Here is a 12,109-nt window from a genome sequence, read left to right as displayed (position 1 = left end):
AAGGACACGGTTGTCTCCAATCTGGTCCGAATGTTTGATTTTCAAATCATTCCTGACTCAAGCCAGTTGACTAATTGAATGCATTATGGATAAGAAATTTGAAAGTCTTTGAATTCGATAGTGCACAATGCCCTCAGTTAGATGGACTTTACTTATGTAATCACTCCCGTCATACGATTCTCATCCAAATGGACGTGCTATTTCATAGGATGAATCTGTGTGGAAACACTGGTGTGGAAGTGACAGGGTGGGAGGGGGGAGCAGAGAGGAATGCGAGGTGAGATGGGAGGAGGAGACTGGGAGATGGTAAAATGTTCCCCAGCATTTACTCTGTTTCCTCAGGGTGAGCTCCACAATTGTCTAGCAATTTTCTAGCAATAAAATAGCTGTCCTCTGGTTGATAAGCCTTTAGCATGACAGAGTGATGACCCTAGACTGGATTCTCAGATTTAAATAGCTCTTTGGTTCCCAGAAGGCGAAGCTCTTTTCTCCTCTCTCCCCTCAAAATAGACTTTCTTCTGCTGTCAGCATTGCTAGTGTTTCTTGGTCCCACTCCGGTGCCTAGTTACCACAGCTTCATTGCTGCCACCGTGGCCTCTTTCCCTGTGCTTCCCACATTTCTTTCTCCATCTATCTTATTTTTCCCGACTTGGATTTACCTGAAAAATCTGTTCTATAAACATTGTCAGTCCTGCATGAGCAGACTGACCACAGCAGTATGCAGAGGCTGTGATATCATGGAACGTGTGTAGCTTCAACTTCAGGGCCTCTCACTTTGCACAGGCCCCTTCCAGGCTTCTGTACATACTTGTGCATTTGTAATGTTGTCTTATTTTTTTTTCTAAAGAAGTCCCACTAAATTGTATGAGCTCAGTTCCCACAAAAACTTAGATCTGTCTCTGTCCATGAGTTTTACTATTCAGATCTTTGGCTTATTTTTCAATTGTTTTGTTGTTTGTTGTTGTTGTTTTGTGGTTCTGTATGTAGATTGTTTCAGTGCTGGTTCTTTTTTGTTTGTTTTTTTTTGCTGAGGAAGATTCACCCTGAGCTAAGATCTGTGCCAATCGTTTTCTATTTTATACATGGGTTGCCAGCACAGCATGGCCACTGACAAGTGGTGTAGGGCTGCACTCAGGAATCCAACCCAGGCTGCCAAACCCAGCCCCAAGGTTGTTTCTTAATGAATATTTTAAATTTTTTTTTTCCTCCCAAGCGTCTTCTTAGTCCAGAGTTGTATCAGAAGCCAGGTTTTCTAATAGAGTTTAATGGATTTTTCAACAATTCTTATAAAATATGGTATCTTAAATCTCTATCACTGTACTATAACATAGATATTACATGAGCATATTCAACAAAGTTCACAGCATTTGAGCCAAGCCAATTGGTGATATACACCATTAATGTGATTCACTTGGACACTCATATCTCGGGCTCAACAGTGATGTTGAAACCAGACTCCTTGTGAAATCTACTGGGTATTCTCTCAGTTCCACCTAGCTCAACCTCCTCCCCCCATAAACACACACTTGCTCCACCCAAGAGGTGTAAGAGTCTCAAAATTTTAGAAGGCAGTTCCAACAAGATGCCCCCTTCCCAGGCAGTAATATCACAATGGAAAATATTCTGGAAAAAGTAAGCCTCTGGCAACCATGAAGTCTGTCCAAGCCATTGCTAAAGGAAATGGTGACCCAGTAATTCTCATTGGCCCTATTACTTTTCATCATTAGCCCTGGTCTCAGACAAAACTGAAGTTCAAGTCCTTGGTTTAGACTTGCAGCTCTCCAAATAACTGATATGTGAAGTGACTTTCATCCATTAATTCAACGTTTTATGTATCAGGCTCTTCTTGTTCTGAGGGTTTAGAAGTGAATAAAACAGACAATAATCATGTTAACATGGCAGTGAGGTTTAGTTGAGCAGGGCAGTGAGGTGGGAGATATTGAAGGATGGAGAAGGACTTTTTAATTATCTAGAGCATTTCCTTGAGACAGATCTACAAATTCAATACCAAGCGGTTTAGAGCAGGCCATTGCTCAAAGGGACTGCTATGACAGTTCTTTGCATTACCAAATTTTATTAGACTTTGGGTCCATACAGAGGTTGAGCTATACAATGGCACTAAACTGAATATGAAGTCATTAAAAATTAAGTTTTATGTTATTCTGTTGGGTGTCATGAGAATAGCAAATCTAGCACATTCAGTTCCCAGAATCACAGCTTCATCATGATGATGAGTCATGGTGAACTAAAGGGACAATATTTTAATAAACCAATCTGGTTACTGTAGCTCCTCTATGCTCAGCAGCAGACTGCCTAGGGAGCAGGAGACAATCTATTTTTCAAATGAAGAATCAGTCCGCAATGCTATCCTTCTGTCTTGACTCCCCTCTCAACACTGTCCACTCCATTCTTTCTTGAATACACTCTTGCCTTGGGGGTTTGTTTAACTACAGATAATAGTAGCACAAAACAGTCTCCATGATTCTGGTTGCAAATCCCCATTTGGCATTTGTTAACAAATAAGAACCACTAAATATTTATTATGCATCTACTGTGTTCACAGTGCAGTGGGGTTAGGAAAGCAACTTTATAAGATAATCTCTTTTGCTTGAGAAGGAGTTCATAGTCCTTTAGGAGAGTGAAAACATATATATACACAAAATAATCAGACCAAAAGTCATGATGTGTAGTCATTCAGAAAGGAGTGACTGATCAAATGGCAGGTAGTCAGTAGGGAGAACCTTAGAAAGGAGATAGGACATGAGTTAAACTTTAAAGAATAGTTTAGGTTTTGAATAACTTAGCATTTTTATCATTTTCCAGTTTGCTTTCTTAAATTCACGTGCTAAACATTTCCTATTAACAAGTGGATGGTGCACAATTATTTTTATTCATGGTGTCAACTGATGTTTTATGAGTAGCTTGGGTTATTTTTCTATCTCTAGGAAGGGATTAATACCTTGAATGCTTACTTTTGAGTCTCTCACTGGTTCTAGGCTTACTAAAGTGTGGGGTAATAAATTCCAGTGTCAGGGAACTATAGGGGAGACAAAAAGATGGGGAAAATAGCAATTTTCAGTGTAACCACGAGTAATTTTTATAGTATGTGATCTTCTGATGAAAATGTTTTTAAGTAGATTTTAAATATGTTCTCTTCCACTGAGTATCATGTGGTATTGTTTTGAAAATATTTTAGTAAGCACCAACTATGTGCCATGTGATGTACTTTACTTATGGCTAAAATGCTTGGCTAGTGTCAGATCTGTCTGGTTTTCACATTAAAAATAATAAATCTAGATTTACAAACTTTTTGACGCGCAATATTTTAGAGGAGTAATCTCCAAAACGTATATCCAAATAAAGGTTGTCCTTTCAATTTGATCCTTCGTGAAACCGTAATCCCGCTTGAACAGTAATGCCATCAGTCAATAGATTTTTTCTCAGTCTGTGTTTCAGTCTTTGTTAGAGAGCCAGTATACAAATGCACAAATAAATTTCCTTGCATTACTATGAAATTCATATTTAAATGACAATAGTATTGCCCTACTCGATTATTGGCCTCATTCATTCTTGTAACAAACATTTGCACGGCACTCATGCCCTCAGTGAGCCAGGCACTGTGCCAGAGAGGCCTGGGTCGTGCCTCAAAGGAGTTTACCACTAGTACAAGAGGACAGGGTGAGAGTTTGGCAAATGAACAAGAAAGAGAAGACCATATGAGACAGAGGAAATGGCATGTAGATACATGGACGTGTGGAACATCATGGCATTTTGAGGTAACAACAGATGGTTTGGCGTGACTAGAATGTAAAATGGAAGGAGAGGTGGGGTGCAGAGGACACTAAAAATGTTACTTTAAGCCAGACAATGAAGGATTTTTCTTAAGCTTAAAAAGACTTCCTATTATCAAAAATTTTTATCTGTCCTTTTGCCATAGTCTGGAAGAAAGTTCTAGTAGGCTGCTCAGGAATACTTTTATTAACATTCAAGAGATTCAAGACAGGAGGAACAAATGGCATAGATAAGCCTTGAAGTGTAACATGTAGTGTCAAATGATGTCTACTTCTTGTGGTCACAATAATTAAGAAAACCCCAAGGTATACTGAAACTCACTTTTTTGTATATTTTGTTGTTTTAATACTTAAAATGCATTATCCTATTTAATGTATATAACAATCTAAGTAATAGACATTCATCTCCCCGTTTTACAGAAGAGAAAGATGAGGCCAGAGAAAAAAAATTGCCCAATGTCTCCAGGTTACTAAGGGGCAAAATCAAATCAAGATTCAAACAGATCTGTTTGGCACCAAGGTTAATGGGTTATACCGTGCTGCCACTTTCTGGCTTCATTTATATCATATTTGAGTGTGAATATCCTCTCTTCTGAAGAACATTTAAATCCTTCCTTACACTGTCCTAAGTGAAGGATAGGAAATGTTGATGTTGATTTCTCTAAATCACAATATTCATATTAAACATCTAGAGGCTACCAGGGAGAGAATTTTGTAGCTATCTTATCTTCAGCTTTCTATACAAACTGTGTCTTGGTCTATTAATCCTCGAATTAGGTTAAAGAACAAATGGGCATATTGCAAAGTCCCTAAGTGAGACAAGGTTCTCAAGTGTGACTTTAGGAAACCTCTTTTAACCTCAGTTTCTCATCTCTAAAATGCAGCGTTTGGACTAACAATCCTAGTGGTCTCTTTGCATGGCCTCGGGATTCAGCACACAATCCAAAATCATTGGCATTTAATTCTATAGAGATGGTGTATGCTGGCTTAGAGGTGAGAGAACACTTTAAGTGTGATTATTTATAACTGCCAAATTCAGAATCAGATTTGAGAACTGTGATTTTTGTGTTTATTTTTAAGTACTCTCATGGCCTGCATATTTCTGACATATGTAGAATTTGTTACTGGTGATATACTCGGTTTATAAACAGAAAATTATTCTTTAAAAACAAAGTACTGATGTGTTTCATTTTTAAATCACTGGAAACAAAATAACCAGGAATGCCTATTAATAGCATGGCAGAGCGTTTGTTATAAGGCGAGGCAGTAGAGTGGAAAGGTGAAGGACCCAAGCTCTGTACCCAGACCCTGTGGGTTCCAATCCTGGGGCTACCACTTCTCAACTGTGAAACTTTAAGGAAGTGAATTTCATGCTCTGTGCCTTCATTTTCTCATCTGTGAAATAGCTTCTGCCTCATAGAGTTGCCGTGAAGATTAAATACGCCAGTGTTTGTGTAGGACCTGGAACGGTGCCTGGCTCATATGAACATTCACAACGTGGTACCTGTTGTTAGCATTTTAGATACGAGATGATTTATTTGAATTAAAGAAACTATAGAATTAATGGATAAAATAAAAATACTGGAGGTAAACTCCAAGAGGGCAGGGGGTCTTGTCTCTTTCTTTCACAGCTGTATCCTCAGCGCCAACCTAAGTGCCTGGCTCAGATTAGGGCCTTAGTAGATATTTGTTGAATTAAAGAATAGGTCAAGAGGAAACGCTGTTGAAGATTCTATTATCCTGTTTCTTCCAAGCTGTCCCCTATATTTTAACGTTTCTTATGTTCAAAAGAATAGTGCCATAGTCTATAAATCACATAACATAGTGATAACTAACAGCTTTGGTCTCTAGACTGACTCTTGTTCCAGTTTCTTTGTGATATTGCAAGCAGAAATATCTGAAAATCTTAGATAGCATAGAAACAATTGTTAGGGTTCATCTTCTTTTCTTTACAAGTAAAACAAATCAGACCTCTCCTTATTTAGACCTTTCGTGGCTCTTGGCAGTTCTCTCTGTTACAGCAGTAGCTTTATTGATCCAGCTGTTGCAGTTGCTACTTGGGCAGCTGCTGGGCAGCACTGCCAACTCCTCTGGATGCCTGTAAACTGACTTCAGAGAGAAACACAAGCTGGGAATTCCAGAAATACTGATAAGATAAGCCTCTCTTCTCCTTTGTCCAACTAGAAGCTATGACCTGGAACCCAGGATTCCAAATTTAGGAATCCCACTCCTCTGGGTGCAAGTTCATGCCTACCTTGAATAGTCTAAGTTTGATAAAAATTTTACAGACAGTTTTAGTTTTAATAATAATGCCTCAGAATTACAGTTGTGTAAAGCAAGCGTTCATAGAATTTTCAAAGTCTGTATCTTATTTCGTTAAAAAGGCATGCTTTCTCCTCTTTCTTCTTTCCTACACAGACACTATTCCCAAGTCACTGTTGATTTGCCAGAGTGACAAGGACAGCCATTTTAGTTAATGAAACTAAATTACTCCTCCCAGTGGGCTCTAAGTCAAAAACATGCTGATGTTTAAGATGCCTTCGCTTTGTACTATTTTAAATATTTTATTGTTGTCTAAATGATTTTGTTGGAAGCACAAGCTTTGAAAACAAACAAAGAGATACTGTACGATTGTATGGTCTGATAGTTGTCATCCAGTGGGGTGCATTGGCCAGTGAGGAAAATTTCACTTTTTATTACAGGAAGAATTATTATCCAATTTAAAGTTTCTGGGGAGGGATGGAAACTTTTGCATAAAGACTTCTTGGGCTTTCTGAGAGGAAAAAGACAAAAAACCTATCTAAAGACTTTCTCCTCAAGAAGTAATGTTATAGAAACCTGTCAGGGTGGAAGAGATGGTTTCCAAAGATGGAGATGGGAAGAGCAGGGAAGCCTTCCGAATTAGCTGCACGCAGATGCTGGCTGCACTGTGCTCAGCCTCATGAGGGAACACCTGTTTTCACTTGACTGTGGAGGTGGAATCCGAGCAGAACTGACCCCCTAGAGACTGCCTGAACAGTCTCCAGATAAAATAGAGAAAAGAACCTAGCTGCTAGCAGCAATATGGAGGTGCAGATAATTTAGATGGATTATTAAAAAGAGATGCTACTTTATTTGTTGCCCCTAAACAAATGAAATACATGATAAAATTCACTAAAGCTGATATGGAGTTCTGTCTGTGATCCTCACAGGAGACACAGGCATCTAAGTAGTTTCTAAATAGAAACTCTCCACTACTCTTGGTCTGGAATTTGAGGTGTGACTATCAGTCAGAAATTTAAATTAGCATGCTTATTGCACTAATGTGGAAAGTCAAGTGTTCATGGGATCATTACGTACTTAAAGTCATACTCTCAATCAGAATGATCTCTCTTGTACACAAAGCTCTAACTAACACTGCCCTATCCGTTAGAGATAGTTGACACAGCGTTACATATTATTTGGTGCCAACCCACACACACCTACCATTTCTGAGCAGCAAGTCACAAGCCTGGGTTCTAAATACTCAAGTACAATACTGCCAAGTCAGCTCCCTTTCCTTGTAATCTTTGACTCCTCTAATCAGAGGAGCCACTGGAAGCACACAGAAAATCTTCCCCATTTTCACAAGCAACCATGTGTCTAATCAAAAACTGGTTAATGGAATTAGCAGCACATTTAATTTTCTCTGCCTTCAAATTTAACATACTAGCACTGTTTTATATTCTCACTCCCTCTGCCTATTATGAAAGAATATAGGCTGGTTTTGGTAAAATTGTATCTAAAAATGAAGAAGCTATTTTATGTTTATTTACTGGTTGAACCTGTGCCAGCAGTTCTAGTGTGTTCCCAAGGAGGCATCCGCCATCTCATGCATATTTGAGTAGCATCAGCACTTTCACCCCTATTCGAATATACAGTATTTCAAGCATTAGAATGTACATTCGCATCTGTGGCAGATCAGCATCTTTCAAAACAGAAATCAAACACTGTAGATGGTCTATAGTATGCATTTTTCATACCACAGGTGTTGATGTCGCCCCCTGGAAATACAAGAATGGTAAATCAACAGATATTAGCCATCATGAGTTATGGTCTGTCTTCTGAGTGTTCATTTTAAATAGTCTAATCAGGCTGTCACATGACTGGCAAAATACTGATGGTCAGCCTGCTCAATAGTTGTTGGTCTATCATGGACAGAGTAAAGTTGGCTCCGACACCTGATCATTGGCCCACATCAGTGAGTCTGCACAGAAGTGGTGATGCATTAGCAAATATGCATTGGAGAATTGGCCATGAACCAATATCATTGGCAGATATGAAATGGATGTATACTAGGAAAAGATGCACTGGGAAATTGGATGCAAAATCAGCTGTGAAAATCCATAATTTTTTCAAAAATACAAACATTATCAGGTGTATCATGCTGTATAAAATGCATTCAAATTATTTACAAGTATTAGCATTAAAAATTAAATGAATATATAATTTAGTTTAGTCTCTACCTTTTCTAATATCAAATATATTTCTTGTATAAAGGTCTACTATATCTCTTGAGCAAATAAACTAATTCTTAGACATTATCAAGAGTAATAAATCAAATATTTAAATATAGGCTCTTTACTGAGTATTGAAAAATTTTATTAAAATTAACATTGCCAGTGCCGGCCCAGTGGCCGAGTGGTTAAGTTCACGCGCTCCACTGCAGGTGGCCCAGTGTTTGGTTGGTTCGAATCCTGGGCGTGGACATGGCACTGCTCACCAGACCACGCTGAGGCAGTGTCCCACATGCCACAACTAGAAGGACCCACAACGAAGAATATACAACTACGTACCGGGGGGCTTTGGGGAGAAAAAGGAAAAAATTAAAAAAAAAATCTTTAAAAAAAAATTTTTTAAAATATTAACATTGCCAATCAGTTTAAATGAGATGCCAAATTGATATTTTTATCATAAGATTCTAAATGTTAAGATTCTAATCAAAATTGATATATGACCAGCTCATTCTTACAGAGTATGCTAATGAATTTGCTGAAATGGGGTTTTGATTAACTATATTCTAAGTATAGTTGTCTCTGCTTATAATAGGAGTTAAAAAGCAGTATTCAACATTTCTCAGCTTTTTGGTATCAGTGGCCTGTAGGTTATTTCAACATAGTTCTTTTGTACATATTAGACAAATGCAATTGTTAGTTAAATAAATCAGCTATCATTAACAGATCCAATGACTCTGAGTTATTAAATAGTTTTCCTTTTTACTAATCTGTGCTCATTTCTATTAAAATAAATATTTAGTGACTATCTACTCTGTGCAGGCACCATACTAACTCCTTTGTAGATGTTATCTTTTGTGCTATTTACAACAACCTCCAAATAAGAAGTTTTGCAATTGAGGGGCCGGCTCTGCGGCCGAGTGGTTAAGTTCACACGCTCCGCTGCGGCGGCCCAGGGTTCAGATCCTGGGTGCGGACATGGCACCGCTCGTGAGGCCACGTTGAGGCGGCATCCCACATCCCACAACTAGAAGGACCTGCAACTAAGATATACAGCCATGTACGGGGGGGGGGGTGGGTGTTGAGGAGATAAAGCAGAAAAAAAAGAAGATTGGCAACAGTTGTTAGCTCAGATGCCAATCTTTAAAAAAAAAAAAAGAAGTTTTGCAATCGATAAGTGTGGCCTTGCTCCTGAGGCCACTCACTACTTTTATAGCAGCATCGAATCCTTTTTGCATGACCCTATTGCGTTATATGAGGTCTTGATCTCTCTCTTGCTTAATTACCTTCTGTGAGGTTAGAAATAATTACGACGGCAAATGTACCAAGTAACTTAGTGTCTATACAACAAGATGGAAGGAAATCTCTGATTCCAGTGCCTACTTTAGTCCTTTGAAAATGGGATAGATATGGAGGTGAATAGATCCTATGGCCGATTATCCTGTCTTGAAGCAAGCCTTGCATTTAGTATTTAACAATATAAAAGACAGCTCTTCACCGTCGCTCGAACTGCTCAGATCACCACTCACAACTGTTGCAAGCCGGACAGTATGGATTACTGAGTTATGCATGAGACAAACATTGGCAGCCATCCTAGCGCACTCAGTTCTTGATTATGCGTGAATGAATTATTCTTTTGTGGGTAACACATGTTTCTCCGGATTGCCACCCCCTAATTGCTATTATGGGACCTCCAGCCCCCTTCCTCCCTGAACAAATCTTTCCCAACCACTCTAGAAACCCCTAAGGACATGAGTCACAAGATTCCTGAACAATTACTCTCAGCCAATGTGGAACATCCACTGTTTTTCCTGCTTTCCGGCCAGCTCTCTTTGGTCTTATTGCTCAGGAAGCCAAGTGCAGGTCTGTAATGGTGCAGCTTCGCCGAACTGGAGCTGCCACCTGTTCATGCTGCCCCAACGTCAGACTAAGAAAACGCTCATCACTAAACTCCTCTGCAGGAGTGGGGAGAATAAGGAGGCCAAGTCATATTGGTCCCTAAGGGGTGGCACTTCCAAGTGTCAGAGAAAAGTTTATGTGAGAACAATTTACTCTTTAGTTTCTGCTTACACTTCTAGTCCAGAGGATTAATCTTTGAAATTAACCTCCAAACTCCAATCATCTCTTCCTTGATTTCCTCTAAAAAAAACCCTCACCTTTCCCAATTTTCCCCTATAGTTCCTTCCTCAGTGTATTTTCTCCTAGACTCAGGTTCCAGATATTTCACACTTAACGTGAAAAATAGAACGCTTGGTTTCGCTAAACAATTCTCTGTACAACGGTCACGGTGATGACCTTAAAATGTTACTCGGGTCAATGGTTCTCAACTGTTGCTGGACATTGGAGTCACCTGGAGAGCTTTTAAAAAATACCTGATGCCAGAGTTCTTAACCCAGATAATGAATCAGCTCTAGGGGAGAAAAATTCAAAGGAAATCATGTTGTATGACCCACCTCATCTCGAACTTTCTAAAGAGAATGAAAATGTGAACTTCATGTACTAAATTCAGCCTTTTCTCCAAGGCTATAGAAGAGTGACAAGGATTTGTACCTGAAGACAAAGGAGAGGCTGATGAGGAGAAGCGTGCTAGGTGGGAGAGCCTTCCCCACCACCTCCACTTGTTCCCTAAGAAATTATAATAGGACTGAATGTAAAAGGAAACTGTGAGGCATCTGCTGCTTGGACCACGGAGTGTGTGCCCAGGGAGCACTTTCAATGGCTTGAATGTGAGACACTTTAGGGAAAGTGACCAAAATCAGAAGAGAACTGAGAATGGAGCAAAGAACTCAGGATTCGAAGTAAGGGCGGGATGTCACTGTGAAGTAATTGTGTGCTGTGGAATACACCAAAATCACCATGCTAGCAATGATTTTACTTTCTCTTACTTAGATTTGTTTCTTAAACATTGTAAAAAGCCTTCAACTGGACACTGTTGGGCTGAAGCAAGTGAGGGGTTTTCCAAGATGTTGAATCAAAGCTTAAAGACCAGTGAAACTTCCCACCCTGGTCCTTAGTTTCAGGGATAGGGCTGATGCTTGGCTAGTCCATTTATCCTTTGGTCAATGTAGGCCCACATTTTATTGTCAATAATAACAATTCCTACATGTCACTGTCCTTGTTTGTATATTTCTTTTCTTTTTTTGGTGAGGAAGATTGGCCCTGAGCTAACATCTATGCCAATTTTCCTCCATTTTGTATGTGGGATGTTGCCACAATATGGCTTGATGAGCAGCATGTAGGTCCACAGCCAGGATCCAAACCCGTGAATCCCAGGCTGCCAAAGTGGAGTATGAGAACTTAACAACTACGCCACCAGGCCAGCCCCTGTATATATTTTAAAGACATAATTTGGTAACTGAGTTTCCATTGAGGAAAAAAATGCAGATTCTAAAAAATCAAACAGATAGTGTAGTTTGTTCATTTGCTCACTAGTTAATTTTTTAATTAATTTTTCAACCATATGTAGATAAACAAGTATGTCTCAAAAATCACAAGTGGAATGTATTAAAATCAGCTATAAATAGTGTATGGCAACAAAACATTGGTTTCCAGAACTTTAAATAAGACTGTTCTACGATGGGCCTTCTGGACCAGTCAACACTAGATAGAAGTTGTACTTAATAAAGGCATCAAAATATTAATTTATTGTAGTTGAAAGTTAGCCATGAAGTTATATAATATTTTGCTTTCATTGGATCATTTATTCGGTTATCTCCTTCACCAAGAAATTGTATAAAAATATATAATACTAAGTATAAGATATACTTATCTCTCTCATTGTAGTGTGTGATTACAACAGTTCACCACACCCTTCTCTCATTGTAGTGTGTGGTTACAACAATTCAC

At 38.9% G+C, this 12,109-nt stretch overlaps 1 protein-coding gene across 1 annotated transcript in view; it reads left to right on the top strand.

The window, feature by feature from the left end:
• TMEFF2 (transmembrane protein with EGF like and two follistatin like domains 2) overlaps positions 1–12,109 on the top strand; it is a 225,501-nt gene that overhangs the window by 32,106 nt on the left and 181,286 nt on the right. The window lies entirely within an intron of this gene.

This window comes from Equus quagga, chromosome 4 (assembly GCF_021613505.1).
Source record: "Equus quagga isolate Etosha38 chromosome 4, UCLA_HA_Equagga_1.0, whole genome shotgun sequence".
In the NCBI taxonomy this organism is placed as follows: Eukaryota; Metazoa; Chordata; class Mammalia; order Perissodactyla; family Equidae; genus Equus; species Equus quagga.
The sequence above is the reverse complement of the archived record's forward strand: the minus strand, read 5'-3'. Positions and strand labels throughout refer to the sequence as shown.